This window comes from Galeopterus variegatus, unplaced genomic scaffold, assembly GCF_000696425.1.
Source record: "Galeopterus variegatus unplaced genomic scaffold, G_variegatus-3.0.2 Scaffold14, whole genome shotgun sequence".
Classification (NCBI taxonomy): Eukaryota; Metazoa; Chordata; class Mammalia; order Dermoptera; family Cynocephalidae; genus Galeopterus; species Galeopterus variegatus.
Genome location: NW_007726125.1, coordinates 1,437,842 through 1,452,381, shown reverse-complemented (window position 1 = coordinate 1,452,381; position 14,540 = coordinate 1,437,842). Strand labels below are relative to the sequence as shown.

At 44.0% G+C, this 14,540-nt stretch overlaps 1 protein-coding gene across 4 annotated transcripts in view; it reads right to left on the bottom strand.

Annotated features, from left to right (window-relative positions):
* The window catches only part of ZNF592 (zinc finger protein 592), a 44,833-nt gene extending 32,399 nt beyond the window's left edge, over positions 1–12,434 (bottom strand). For 3 of the 4 annotated variants that reach the window (XM_008565774.1, XM_008565755.1, XM_008565784.1), the window contains exons 1-4: positions 10,880–10,997; positions 8,339–8,383; positions 7,974–7,997; positions 502–610 (exon numbers count right to left, since the gene is read on the bottom strand). The gene's annotated coding sequence lies outside the window, so the exon portion shown is untranslated. Of the gene's footprint in view, positions 1–501; positions 611–7,973; positions 7,998–8,338; positions 8,384–10,879; positions 10,998–12,413 lie in introns of those variants that run through there. The other variant, XM_008565765.1, reaches the window with a different exon arrangement.
* Positions 12,435–14,540: the final 2,106 nt, after the last annotated feature.

Here is a 14,540-nt window from a genome sequence, read left to right as displayed (position 1 = left end):
CCAAAGTAAAGGGTTAAGATCCCCTTTCGGGGCGTTTTTAAAAAAAAAAAAAAAAAAAAAAAAACTGGAGAAAAAGGAAGAAAATTCTGACACATGCTACAACATAGATAAACCTTGAAGACATTATGCTAAGTGAAATAAGCCAGTCACAAAAGGGCAAATATTGTGTGATTCCACTTACATGAGGTCCCTAGAAGAGTCAAATTCATAGAGACAAAAAATAGACTGGTGGTTGCCAGAGGTGGAGGGGAGGAAGACAGGAAGTTGTTCTTGAAGGGTACAAAGTTTCAGTCTAGGGTTGTAAGGTTCTGGGGATGAATAGTGGTGATGACTGCACAATTGTAAATGTACTTAATGCCACTTAACTGTACACTTAAAAACAGGGAATTTTGTTATATATATTTTAGCACCAAAAAAACAAAAAAAAAACAAGAATCAGAAAAAAATGTGTCCAAACTCTCTGCTCTTCAAGGCCAGCTCAGGTCAGCCTGGACATCATACCTTAGTGAGGTTCTCAAGACAAGGGTATGGTGAGCGTTGCTGGGGGAGTAGAGCTGCGGAGAAAAGAAAAACTTCTACCTAGGCACATGGTCTAGTGTCCAAACTCCACCTAAGGAAAGAAGAAAAACAAAATGTTTTTTAAATGGGTGTAAAGGTAAATGTTAAAACAAAGATAGTTTTAAAACTAATGATAATAATCCAAGTGTAAGCAAGACCCAGAGAAAAATCTCCAAACATAAATTCAAAGCAGGTCCCAAATGTAGTCAAAGATAAAACTTTTCCCAGCCCCAGACCTGTTCCCCTTATCATAACCAGGTGGTTCAGAGCACAGACTCTACCTGGGTTCAAACCCCAGCTCTATTACTTACTAGCTGTGTGACCTTGGGCAAGATTCTCTATCTCTGTTTCCCCATATATAAAATGGGGAAAAAATACTTCTAAAGCTCTGACCACTGCCTTTCACATAGCAAATACATGTGTTTGTTAAGTATTATGCCACCAATCTCAGTGGCCAGCAAGCCTTCCCTCAAGTTTTCAGAGTGCCCCAGCATATTGTTGACTGGAAGCATGCACAGAGGACAGAGAGACAAGGGAAGAGATGCCTGGTTTACCCTCCACACAGCTGCTCCTCCAGTGCTCAGCATGTGCACCTGAGGCTGAGGAAGCAGAGTCAGAGAGTGGGGACAGGTAAGCTGGGAGAAATCACAGGTGGGAGAGGGACAAGCACTGAGTAGGTGAGGAGAATGAGAGAAGAAATGGGAAAAGCTGGCAGAACCCATTTTTAAAATCTAGATAGTCCTTAACTGTAGCTGGACATGAAAATCATCTCTGGAACTTTGGAAACTACTAACGCTTGGCCACCACCCCCCAAGACTCAAACTCAATTGGTCGGTATTAAAAAACGGTTAACAGTCCATCAGATACATGACAGAATAAAAGGTCTCATCTCCTGAATTTCTAATTCTGCCCATTCTCACTCTAATCCTGCATTCCCTCACTTGACTTCATTTTTGTCTTAATTTTGACAGACCAGCATTTAATTTGGATGCTAAGTAGAGATACGACAGTATTAATGGAAAAATTTAGAAGGAAAAGGAAGGAAAACCAAGTATTCCAATTCTACAGAAGAGAAATAGGGAAACCTTTTTTTTTCTTCAATTTTTCCTTTTCTTATTTGGACCTTCACACTTCAAAGCATACACTAACAGACACTGTGCTGTCCAAGTGAGGACAAAAGAGACTGAAGGGGGTGTCTTAGGTCTGTCATCCAATAGTAAATAAGTTCTCAGTTGTTCCAATGAGTGTACCTGGTTATTTACTCCTAAGTTAACCTTGGTTCCTCCAGCCATTGGATTCTGTTTGGTAATTCAGACAGTCTCTCATACGCAGTAATGCAGTCAGGCTTCACTGACACAGGCTGGCTGCCTCTACAGGTCACCCTGATCACCAGTTCACGCTTGAATATATAGGAGCTTTACAGTTTATAACACACTATTCCCACTTTACAAGGAACCTAATCAGTGAGTGAGCCAAGACTAGCACTCCCGCCTGCCTCCAAGGACCAAGCGGCCCTTACACTCTGAAGTCCGAACTGGGAGGTCAGCATTCACTTTTCAGATTCCCCCAAATCCTCATCATCACAAGGTGCTACTGAATATGGCACAAATTTTCCTTCACTTTGGTATTAAGACATTCACTATAGCCCTTGCCATAATTATGTTGCACCTTAGGGTGTTATAAGACCAAGATTTAAAATACTCTAAGGGTGAGGGTTCAGATCCCCCTACCAGCCAGCAGCCAAAAATAATAAGGGCCAGTTAGCTCATTTGACTAGAGGGCCACCATATAATACCAAAGTCAAGGATTTGGGGTTCCTGTACTGGCCGGGCGCCCCCAAAATAATAAAACAAATAAATAATTTTTAAAATAACAATTTTTTAAAAAAGCCTGTATCTTACCCTGGGCATGTGCTGTGACTTTAAAAAATAAATAAGTAGGGCCAGCCTGTGGCTCACTTGGGAGAGTGTGGTGCTGATAACACCAAGGCCACGGGTTCAGATCCCTTATAGGGATGGCCGGTTAGCTCATTTGGGAGAGTGTGCTGCTGACAACACCAAGCCAAGGGTTAGGATCCCCTTACTGGTCATCTTTTTAAAAATTAATAAATAAGTAAGTAAGTAAATAAATAAAATTGTTCTAGAGCACTGTTCTAGATTAGAGGTCTTCCAACACTAGAAAGATTAGGGACTGTCAGAGCCAAAGAGACTCTAGGAAACCATTAAATATAAGCCACCCACTCTACAAGCAAAGAAACTAAGGCCCAGAGAAGTGAGATAATCAAATGAGAAAAGGTACATAAACTTTTCAAGAGTTTTTATTACTGTGGAAGAGTCCTGCTATTCTTGGCAAGGTCACAGGGCCCTGCCATCAGAGGGGCTGGAAGTCTCCTACTCAGTTACCCATTCAAATCTCTCTATCAAATACCAGGGATAAGGCTTATTTAACCCTTAGACCAGTGATCCTCAGCCCTGGGTGCACATTAGAAACACCTGGGGAACAATCCAAATGCCTGACCCCAGCTCAGATTATTAACTCAGAATCTCTAGGGGTGGGGCCACCATCCCCGGCCTCCTCTCTCACTGACTACACTGACTTCCTTGCTGTTCTGAACACCTCAAGCATTCTCTGACTTCAAGGACCTTTGTACTTGCTCTTCTGTCCATCCTGATTGCTTTCCCCCAGACATCTGCATGACTCATTCTCTCACTTCCTTCAGACCTCTGCTCAAATGTCTTTTAACCAACGGGATTTCTCTGACTTCTCTATTTAAAATAGAAAATCTGCCTCCCTACCTAACTCCCCTCTCTACCATCCCTTCTTTATTTTTCTCCATAATACTTTCCACCACCTATCTAATTTATATTTTACTCCCTTATTGTCTGTAAACCCCCACACACTAGAATATGAACTCTATGAAGTAAGATTTTTGTTTATTTTGGTCCCTGCTATATTCCCAGTGACTAAATTAGTGCCTGTCAAATAGCAGATCCTCAAATATTTTTTTTTTTTTATTTCCTTTTTGTCTTTTTTACTGACCGGTAACGGGATCGCAACCCTCAGTGTTGCGCCCACACCGCGCTCAGCCAGTGAGCGGGAACCAGTCTCCACATGGGATCCGAACCCTCGGCGGGAGCACCGCCACACTCCCAAGCGGCGCACTCTCCAGTGCGCCACTGAGCCGGCCCAGATCCTCAAATATTTACTCTAGAAATTAATAAATACACCAGAAACACCAATCTCAAAACATGACTCGTACCAAAAGATCATAAAGAAGCTGATTATACCAAAATCACTTCTCTACTGATTTCATCTTGGCAAAAGCCTTTTTAAAACATGCCAGAAGCCTAATGAAACAGAAACCAGCTAGAAATAAGTATTTCCAGTCAATTAATCCAACCCAAATGTGTTTGTGAGTCAAAGACAATTTGTCCTGAGAAACAGATAAAACTATGGAGACAATAAAGTTGAAAGGTGATCAAACAAACAGATCTCAGATACCATCGTGGTATGTGTGTAGGTTCAGAAGAAAGCCCAAGAGCACTGATAGCTATACTCGGACAGTAAACAGTTTTCAGCAGACCAGAAAGAACAGGGAGGCTCTTCCCTGGGGTTACAGTCTCTGAGATGCAGGTCCAGTGCAGGATGTTACTCCCTACTAACCACCTGACACATCAACCTGATAAACACCATCAAAAATCTGAGGAGGACCCTTGCTTATATTCTATCTGCTTCCAAAACTCATTTGAAACCACTGACAATACTTTAAACTCTACCAAGTCAGAAGTGCTAGGAACCTTCGTCAAGGAGGCCACACAGAAGTTGGGGAGTATCCTGCCGTCACTGAGTCTCATTGATGTCACCTGATACCCCGTCCTTGTTATCTCGTTCTTCTTGCCACCTCTGGGCTCTCCCTACGTGGTCATCCCGCACATCCCTCTAAGACTAATCTTCCCCAAACACCATTTTCATCAGGTCACTCACTCCACTAAAAAAAAAAAAACCTAAAATAGTTTCCTACAGCCTACCACATCAGGTCCAACGCTCAGGCCAGGCTTTCAAGAACCTCCCTAATCTAGGCCTAGACCAGATCTGCTGATGTTATATTTCAGCAGCCGCTCCTTCACCTGCCTCACTGCCTCCCCTCAACTACACCAGCTAGAGACCATGTCTCTAACCTACACTCCTGCCAAGAGCATCTCCACTCTCCTCCACACTGTCCACGCTCATTTTCTCCCCTCCAGCTGCTAGCTACTCTGCCTTTTCCCACCCCATCTTCACAATACACACACATACTACACACACGCATGCATGCCCATTCATACATTCAATAATATTAACTGGGCACCTACTACATGGCAGGATCCCACAGTGAACAAAACAGACTAAGTTACTGCCCAAATGAAGCTGACAATCTACTAGAAGTAGACAGATGGACACAAACAGATTCATAATATGTCAGACAGTCATATAGCCTTTTAAATTAGGGTTCCTCATCTGAATTCAGAAACTGGAGTGAACAAACCATTCTCAATTCTGAAACAAGTGAGAGCGCAAGCCATTAGAATATGAGGGAAAAGAGGTTTTAGGTAGAGGAGGGAGCAAACAGGCCCTGAAGCAGTAGTAGGAGACGGGGGAGTGAAGCGGATAACAGAAGGCCACTGCAAGGACTCTGACTTATATTCTGAGACAGAAGACTACAGGAGGACTTGGGATAGAGGAGTGATGTGCTCTAACTTACATTTTAAAAGGATCACTCCCCTCTGCCTATATATCTCAACAATCTATCATTAGGAAGAATTAAAAGAGATCTGCTTTCCTCCTGGATGTTTCCAAATTTTCTAAACTGAGCATATATTATTTTTCAAATGAGAGAAAAAACAATCTCCCAAACCCTTAGACTCAGCTCAAGTTCCACCTCTGTCTCAAAGCCCCTGTACCAATGCTAGCCCATGCTATACCCCATGCCCCAGCCAGCAGGACTGCCGGGGTGGGCCCAGAGCCAGCAATGAGGCAGCTCAGCAACACTCACCTGCACCAACTGACAGGCATGAAAGTTCCCTTTGCTGCCCTCACTTCTCTCCTGCCATACAGGAGTGTGTCCCTTCAGACGCTCTTGCCCCCAAGTCCCTGCCTGGGTCTCAGTCTTTCTCTCAGTTGACTTAATTAATTCCTGGTAATTAAAGCTACTGCTTGGCGATGAACTACTAAGAGTATGACCTCTCCCAGGGGGTGTAAATATTTTAGAAGAGGACTCTAAGATGGAAATGCAAAAGTCTTAGATTCAGAGGAATGGAACTATAGTGGTAGAATGACAGACACTGGGGTTCATACTTTGTGGACAGGGAGCTACTTTCTCCTAAAGAGTATAGGCACTTAGGTAATGAAAGATGAGATTACATCTTTGAAACCACCTCTCTCCTCCCAAATGGCCATTCAATCCATTTTGAGTGCTAGGTAACCCCAGCCATCTCAGAGGTGACCTGTGTGAGAGTAACCACCAGCCTCAGAAAGAAAAGCCCCCTTAAGACACTTCTGGTCTGGAAGCAAATTGTTCTCTTAATTGCTTTCAGTGGGGGAACTCCTTGACGACAAAAGTTCACATCATATGATTATTTCACGTTCCACAGAACACCCAACTCTGGGTTGGGCCCAGGGTAGGCCTTTTTCACAAGCAACCGTACATTACTGATCAATGATAGGCTGGTTGCAAAGAAGCTCCACAGGATTTTAAGTACAAGTAAACATCCTAATTAAGAATAACGGTAGTATTAATCACACATCTAATATTTTTAAGGGCCTGAAGATTTATAGCCTTAATGAAGTATTAGACAGTGAAGCAGTTTTAACAACCTCAGCGAGTTCAGTTCAGGTTTGGAGAGTCTAGCAAGGCAAAGGTCCTTCCCCTGACTACTGCCCCAGCTGGGCCAAGCCCAGAAGAATCTGAACAGCTGCTCAGTGACCACCTCTGGGCTCCCTTCTCCTCTGAAAATGCCAAAGCTCAGCCTCAAATGTGTTTTCAGGCCCTGGAATAGCTATGAGATGGCCTGAAGTTACAATGGACATCTACTTTCAAAACCTCTCCCTACGGTCTCACTCTGTCCTTCAGCTTGCTAAACGAACACTTTCAACTTCAGGAACTGAATTGGCAGAAAGGAGTAGAATGCTATAAACTGCAGAAAACCAGAGGAATAAAAGTAGAGCCAGAGCCCACTCTACTGGCTCACGTTCAGCTCCAGCTTGCCAAGGCAGTGTGGGTAAAATGTTCCTACATCCAAAGACTGCATATGAGAAAGGAGCAGCCCCTCATCACACACCCAAGATGGGCTGAGCCCCCAAAAGGAGGGAAATTCCAGGAATGCATTTGAAACTTACACATGGGAACCCTTTCTCTTTACAGTTTCTTGGCCTCCAGGTTGTAACACCAAGGTCTCTAACATCCCCATGCCAATGTGCAGGTGACTGAGCCCAATGGACCACAAAGGAAGGCCCTGGGACACACCAGAAAAAGAGTGATTTCTTTAGAAGCATTCCTAAAGAAAACACCCAATAAATGAAGCTAGAAGCCAAGTCATACTCACTCTGCTCACCAACTCCTCCCAGGTGAGTGCAGCCCTGGCTCTCTGAACTCAGGGACTATCTCAGTCAGAGGTGCTAGCCTAAATCACCTGTCAGGGAGGGCTGCCTATCTAACAAAGGCATCTTCTCCTGAGAGTAAGTGAGGAAGCGCAGCCAACTCCAACATCATATCTGTTCTACAGGGACCTAGTTCTGGGCAGTTTGAGTTTTTGCTTTAGGGCATTTAATGTTTGCCCCCAAAATGAAAACAAATTTACCAGTAGTTTGTTTTTATAAAGATACTATACAAGCCTGTATAGAATTCAAATGATAGGAAGAAAATATAAAGAATAAAGTAAAAACCACCCAATCCCACCACTCAGAGGTAAATCTTATGGTAAATTCTGTCCTACAGAGTGGAAGCAAGTCTATTCTAAGTTGAACCTGGGTGTAGGTCTTGGATTCTGTGGAAAACCCTGTGGATTTTTTTTTTTTTTTTTTTTTTTTTTTTTTGCAGGAGACCTATAATGCCACCTCTGGACTAATCAAAAAGGTTTCCGTTTTAAAACAAATGAAAAATTAAAACTAAATTTTAAAAAATTTTTAAGTTTCAGAATCTCTGAAGGGGCACCAATTATCCTGGAGCTCTCAAAAACAGACGTAAGTTAAAGTCACACAGACCCCCAACCCCACACATATACTGATTCGAAACCAGGAGGTAATCTGTTCAGGAGACATACTCCTTTCCTTCACTTGACACATTGTGGCAGTCTTTCCACAATCAGTCACACATACAGACATCATCATCCTTTTCATCTCCTGGAGTTTGTTAGTGAAAGGAAGGGGGCCACCATTACCTCTTGATACAACACCTTCAGAATCTGAAATAGAGAAAGTAAGTCACACAGTGAGCAGAGGACAGCCCATAAATGCTGACAGCTTTGAGGAATGACTCTGTGGTGACACCAAACTCAAAAGGTATTCATTAACTTTTCTTTGAGCCATAAAAAGGATCAGATGTGTCATTTCAATACACACATACATATACTTCCCTGATGTCAAATAAAAGCAAATGGTTGGCTGAAGTAGCACTCTGATCCTCTGAGCATTTCTCAAAAGTAATTAGCTAATGGATATAACATCAAACATCCCTAGAGAAGGGGGAGGGCCAGATGCACACAAATGGAAACATACAGATTTTGGGTACATGCAACTGCCCTACCTCACGAATGTTGACATTCAGAACTTTCTCCTATACAGGATGTCCCTATTTTTGTAAGAAAAGAAAAAATTAAAACAAACTTACATATCAAGATAGGGATGGAGATAAAGGTCTAACATAAATACCAAAATATTGGGGCCGGCCCGGTGGCGCACTGGATAAGTGCGCCGCTTGGGAAGTGCGGCGGAGCTCCGGCCCGAGGGTTCGGATCCCACATACAGACCGGTTCCCGCTCACTGGCTGAGCGAGGCGCGGGAGCAACACCGAGGGTTGCAATCCCGTTGCCGGACATGGAAAAAGACAAAAAAAAAAAAAACCAAAATATTAAAATGTTAACAGTAGCTCTAGGTTGTAAGATTTATCAGTGAGTTTTATTTCCTTTGTATGTCTATCTGCATTTCCTAAATTTTCTACATGAATATGTATTTCTTATGTAATTATATTTAGAGTTTTAAAAGAAAAGTAACTCACAATCTAGGTTAGTCTATTTGAATTTTATTTTTCACTGTAGAAAAATACAGATTCAAAGCTCTAGAAGGTACACTACTCTTTCCGGTCTTGCAGGAGCAGAAAGAAGTGTAGGACAAAGCTCAAACCTCATGAAGATTCCAATTCAATATGACCAGGCTGAGTTGAGGGCAGAAATTATTACTGTCTTTTCTGTCTCCAATGTGTAGGGACGGTGAAGATTCTAAACTAGTCTCTCCCTCAAGTGCACCAAAAAGTCCTCTACCTGCTCCAAGGGTTCATAGACCTCTGCTTCCAGAACAACTTCCAATGCATCTGTCCACAACCACTGCTTAGCCACAAATAACCCGCATCGCTTAGAATCTGCATACCTTCTCCATTAACCATATTTTGGGGAATCCCCTTTTCCTGATATTTCTAAAAAAGTTACTCCTTTTCTTTCTCAAGTTTCACAAACACAGGATCCCACCCAAACGATACAGAATCATTCATTCCATCAATAAATAATCATTGTTGACTATACTGAATAGTGCTTGAGGAAAGATTATGCTAACAGAAACAGTTCGTTTCATGCAGCCTGAGAAAAACAAACAGGGATTGAGGAGCAAGAGTTTGTTAGTATGTCCCAGCTCTATCCAGAAAGGGAGGGTGGGAGGGGGCAATGGCCGGAGGACAGTAACATCTGTCATTCGGCAGTTTCATTTCTCATGGTCAGTTGATAGCCTAAGTTTATTCACCAATCTCTTCCAAGTTTGGTTAGTGAGTCAGTCTCCCTGGACCCAATCAACACCAAGTGCTCTGCAAAACTGAATTTCTGGTCTAGGAAGCTGAGAACCAAAACAGTGATCCCGCAGAAGTAAAGCCACCCCCAGAAAGACATGTGTGTCCACTCTCTTAACTACAACACCCATCGAGGTCTGTATATGATGTGTCTAGTACTCTCTGGTAGTACTCTCTGGCTTACGGAATAAAATCCAAATTCCCTGACCAGCTTTTCACTACCTCAACTCCGTTATTGGCCCCAGACAATGGGGCCTCTTATGGCTCCATGATTTCACACTTATGGCTCTCTCTACCTGGAATATCCTTATTTGTCTGCAAAACTCCTATGTTTCCTCCAAAGCCCAGTTCAAAAGTCACTTCCTCCCTGAAGCCTCCCCTACTTCCCCAAGCATTTAGTCCTTACTGCTTCCAACAGCATTTTAACCACTTTAATGCAGAGCTGCATTAGAGGACTTAAGTACATAGTAGCTCATCCTTTAAAATATCTGACCTCCCCTGGATACTCAGAGCTCCAGGAAGGAACTCACTTTGTATCCACAAGTTCTAACACAGTGTCAGGCATGAAATGGGAGACAATGTTGAATGACTGATCGCATGGAACATAACATTAAGTTATTAAGAGAAAAAGGGAGGGAAACATAATCACACAAAGTTCAATAATTAAATTATCTATATATTTAATCTCATCCAAAATGGCCACAATGTGGCTGAGAAGCAGCAGGGATATTTTTAAAATTTAAACAATTATAGCAAATAACATTTGAACTAAGTGCTAAACTGCTTACATGGCTTAATTTGATCTGCACAACAATCCTATCAAATAGGTAATTTTATTTGAATTTAAGATGAAGAAACAGAGGCATGAGAGATTAAAGATCAAGATCACTCAGTAAGCAAGTGGCAGAAGCAAAATGCAAACTTCAGTAGTCTGGCTCCAGAGCCAGTGGGTACAAACTTCAGTACCTGGGTTTGAATCCAGACTATGTTACAAATGTGACTTTGGATAAGTCATATACTCCCTCTGGGCTTGTATCCTTGTAAAATGGGTATGATAATCTCTTTCTCTTAGGGTGTAGAGAAAATTAAGTTAAATATGATAATATATTCAAAAGTCTTTAAAATTGGTTCTCCCACCTGGCAGGCACTGCATAAATGCTAATTTATTTTCCCTTTCCTTCCTAAAAGCTGGGCAAAGCAGACTCACAGACGGATGGGATCTCCCCAGACTGCTTGAGGCCTTTCTAACAGATCAGGTAGTTAGGCCACTCAACACAGAAAGCATTGCCTTACCTGCTTATCTCAAAGTCCGTTCCCTGCACAGGGGCCAAAGACCTTTTAAAATGTAAAAGTCATCATGTCACTCCCTTAAACCCTTAAAATGTTCCTAATTACACTGGAGATACAATCTAAACTAAGGAGGAAAGACATTCTGCCCCCAAGGCCCCAGAGATCTGGCTGGGCCTATCTCTCCACAGACTCACCTCCCCTCTCCCTTGCCCCTTCCAGTCCCACCGGCCTCTTTCACGTCCTTCAACTTGCCAAGCTCTGTGTTGCCCCACACGTGGTTAACTCTTAACCCTCTTTCAGGTCTCGGCCTACATGTCATTTGCTCAGGGAAGCCTTCCCTGAACCCCCAACTCAAGTCAATATCTCTTACCCTTCACTTCATCTTTCTTTCCTGTACTGACCACAGTTTGAAATTATTGGTTGACCACTTCATTCAAAGTTTTATTGGAAAGATACCTTCTTAGGAAGCCTTCCCAGGCCACCGTCATGTAAATCCAACCCCCACCCCTTATATCTCAGACTCTCCTTCCCTGTTTTCTTTTTCTCTTTAGCAGTTAGCACTTTTTAACAGACTATATTTTTATTATATATTTTATTTATGTCTTCCCCCCCACCCTCCACTAGAATGAAAGCTCCACAAAGGCAGTTATTTTTGCTTGCTTTGTTCACTGCATCTAGAACAATGCCTGGCACATATTTGTGGACAAATATTTGCTGTTGAATATATTTTCATGATTTACTACTGGACTTTCCCCATAGGCTAAGAGCTCCACAAACTTAAAACGTGGTGTCCTTCTGGTCTATCTCTGTACTCCCAACACCTAGCTCAGTGCTGGGCACATAATAAGTGCTCAGTAAAAATTTACTGAATTAATCAAGCCACAACCAGTGGAAAAATTGGAAAATGGTCAAAATACACGCACTAGCACCCACTTCCTCCTCTCTTTTACTGTGCAATGGTACCTGTGAGGTTGAGGAACAGATCCCTGAAATGCCACCAAGCACCCACCAGGCCAGCATCTGTCTGTCCACATCCTCTGTGCTCAGCTTCACTGGACACCCAACAGAAACACCCTACAGAGGCTTCATGAACACAGGGCTGAACGCAGGTGGGCAAACCCTAGACCAAATACCATCTTACCCCCCAAGTCCTCCTCCTATTGCCAGCCATATTCTAAGCTAGTCCTGAAGGCCAAACCTGCTTACCTGGGTGGGCCTGTGGATTTATTCCAATCCAGGACTTTTAATGCCACCTTTGGCCTACTCAAAAAATGGTTAAAAATCTCTGAACAGCTCCAGTAATCCTGCGGTTCTCAGGAACGGGCATACCTAAGGACCCCTCCCCCTCACAAAAGCTGATCCAAGGCCAGGAGGCCATCTGTCCAGCAGACACTCCTCTGTCCTCCCTCTGGTCACACAGAGCCTCCCCCCCCCCACGCCCCATGTTGGCAGGAAGAGCCCCTGCAGAGAGACAATTTCCACCCTGATCAACAGGCCTGGTCACCCCCTGACGACCCCAAGTCTGGAGCAGAAATACCTGTGTGCTCCGAGAGAAACCTTCTCCAGGGTCAAAACTTGGGCGTAGGGAGGGGAGTGGGGGACTGAGGGGCGGCCAAAGAGGGTCGATCCCCGAAGTGTCTGCCCAATGACGGCGCCAGCTCTTCGGGCGGCGGAGACGGTCAGGCTGACAGGGCGTCACAGCAGGGGAAAGTGGCACCGTTATCCGTGCCCGGGCAGGGGGGCCGCGGGCTGTCGCCGAGGGCGGCCGCCTGTCTCATGCCCAGAAGACAGATTGTTACATGGAGCTGGAATTCATAGGAAGGATCTGAGCCTGAAATTTAGATTTGGGAGTCATCACGAGAAGCCGTGGCTATATATGATATTACCCAGGGAAGTTTTAGGAATGGATCCCTATTGGTTTGGTCTGGCTTGCAGATGTAGATATTGGAGTTTGCATCTCATGGCATGAAGTGAAAAGAGCAGAGGATTTGAAAGAGAATTCTAGGGAGAACCAGCTTTCGTGGTGCCTTTAAGACCAGATGAATATGAAGAAGCAAAATAAGTGATAGAATGGGTGAAATCATATCAATGTATTCTGCCAGCAGTTAGTTGAAATAAACATGTGTAGCTACTCAGTTAGCTTGACAACTTGAGAAATGAGAGTTTATAAAAGAGAAGGGGTAAAGCATGTCCATATGTTGAGCACTTCAACATAGAGATAGAATATCTGACTATTCAGAAGCAAAATTCTGTTAAGACTCTCCTGGGAGGACCCTTGAATATATCTGCTTTCAGCTTTGCTATGAGAAAGTGTCACTGGGGGCTCTTCATTTGGGATTTATAATACAGGATGGTTTACAGTGATAGCTTTCTAGGGGCAGCCGAGGGTATACTCCTGGAGGCACTGATGCTTTCACAGAGTACTGGGAGGTTAAATTAACTATTTTACCCGTTGTGTAAATAAGCTTAACACACAAAAGATTCTTTATGTCGGTAGAAGAACAAACCATTTCAGGAGTGAGGCATGCCCTTCATGTTTTCCTTGGGAAGACTCCAGATTAAAATCCACCCCTGGAGAAAGGGGTGAGGATTACATCATGACAATAATCGCTGAAGAAAGGAATCATACTCAGTGTTTATTGGGAGGTTTTACAGGGAGTTTACTTCATTGTGCCATGTTATTTTGAAATGCCACTGAGTAAAAATGATGTTGTCAAAGAGAGTTTTTTGATGGGTGTATCTACCTTTGGTATTTTTAAAGGGCCGTCCGCTAGGGGGACACGACCTGCCTACGAGGCTGTCCCGTCTCAGCGGTCGGCCAGCGCCTCAGGAGCCTCCTCTCAACTTAGACCCGGCACGTAGTGGGGCCTAGTACAGGCTAAGTGAAAGGAAGCAGGGGTGGTGTGGGCCTGGCACTCAGGTGCGCCCTAAATGTTTGGTCATTGCTGGATATGAGGACACTCACTCAGGCCTGGAGGTACAGGGCACTCTGACGTGTTGCCTCTGGAGTAATAAAAGGGACTCGCCGCCAACGGAGTTGGAGGACTGGCAGTCGGTGCTTCGCAGGGGTAGACTGAGAGAGATCTCTTATGGTTACTGGCGAAGCTATGCCTATGCAGGGTGAGAACTCGGAGAGGCACGCGGAAGGCCAGGAGGGTGATCCGCAGGACCTTCCAAGAACTCGGAGTCCCTGGAAATGGGGTCTGGAGCATTAAGGTCCGGGTGTGGGAACACGGAGGCGTTGGTGATCGGCAGTGAGCACCCACTGCCAACTCTGGAGAAATTCCTTTTGAAGAACCAAGAAAGGGGTGCCTGTTTGCAAGAGGGCTGGAACTAGCATTCAGCTGGGGCTTGCTGTGCACCAGGCACTGAGCTGAGTTGAGCACTTGGGTAAGCAGTGTGTTGGTATCCAAGCAGTGAAGGCAGTGAAAGGTGATGATTCTTACCAGAATTTTGGCAGTGAGAGGAAAAGTAGGCCTGTAGCTCAAAGGGTAGTAAGAGTGAAAGCGAGAGGTGTTTTTGTTTTTATTTTTCCCCAATTTGAGGCGGAAACCTCAAATAGAGGAGCTAAGATGGGGAAACGAGAGATAAGAGACAGGATAATTAATGGTGCAAGATCCCAGAAAAAGAAAAGGAGATGAGGAGCGGCGGGGGGGGGGGGGGG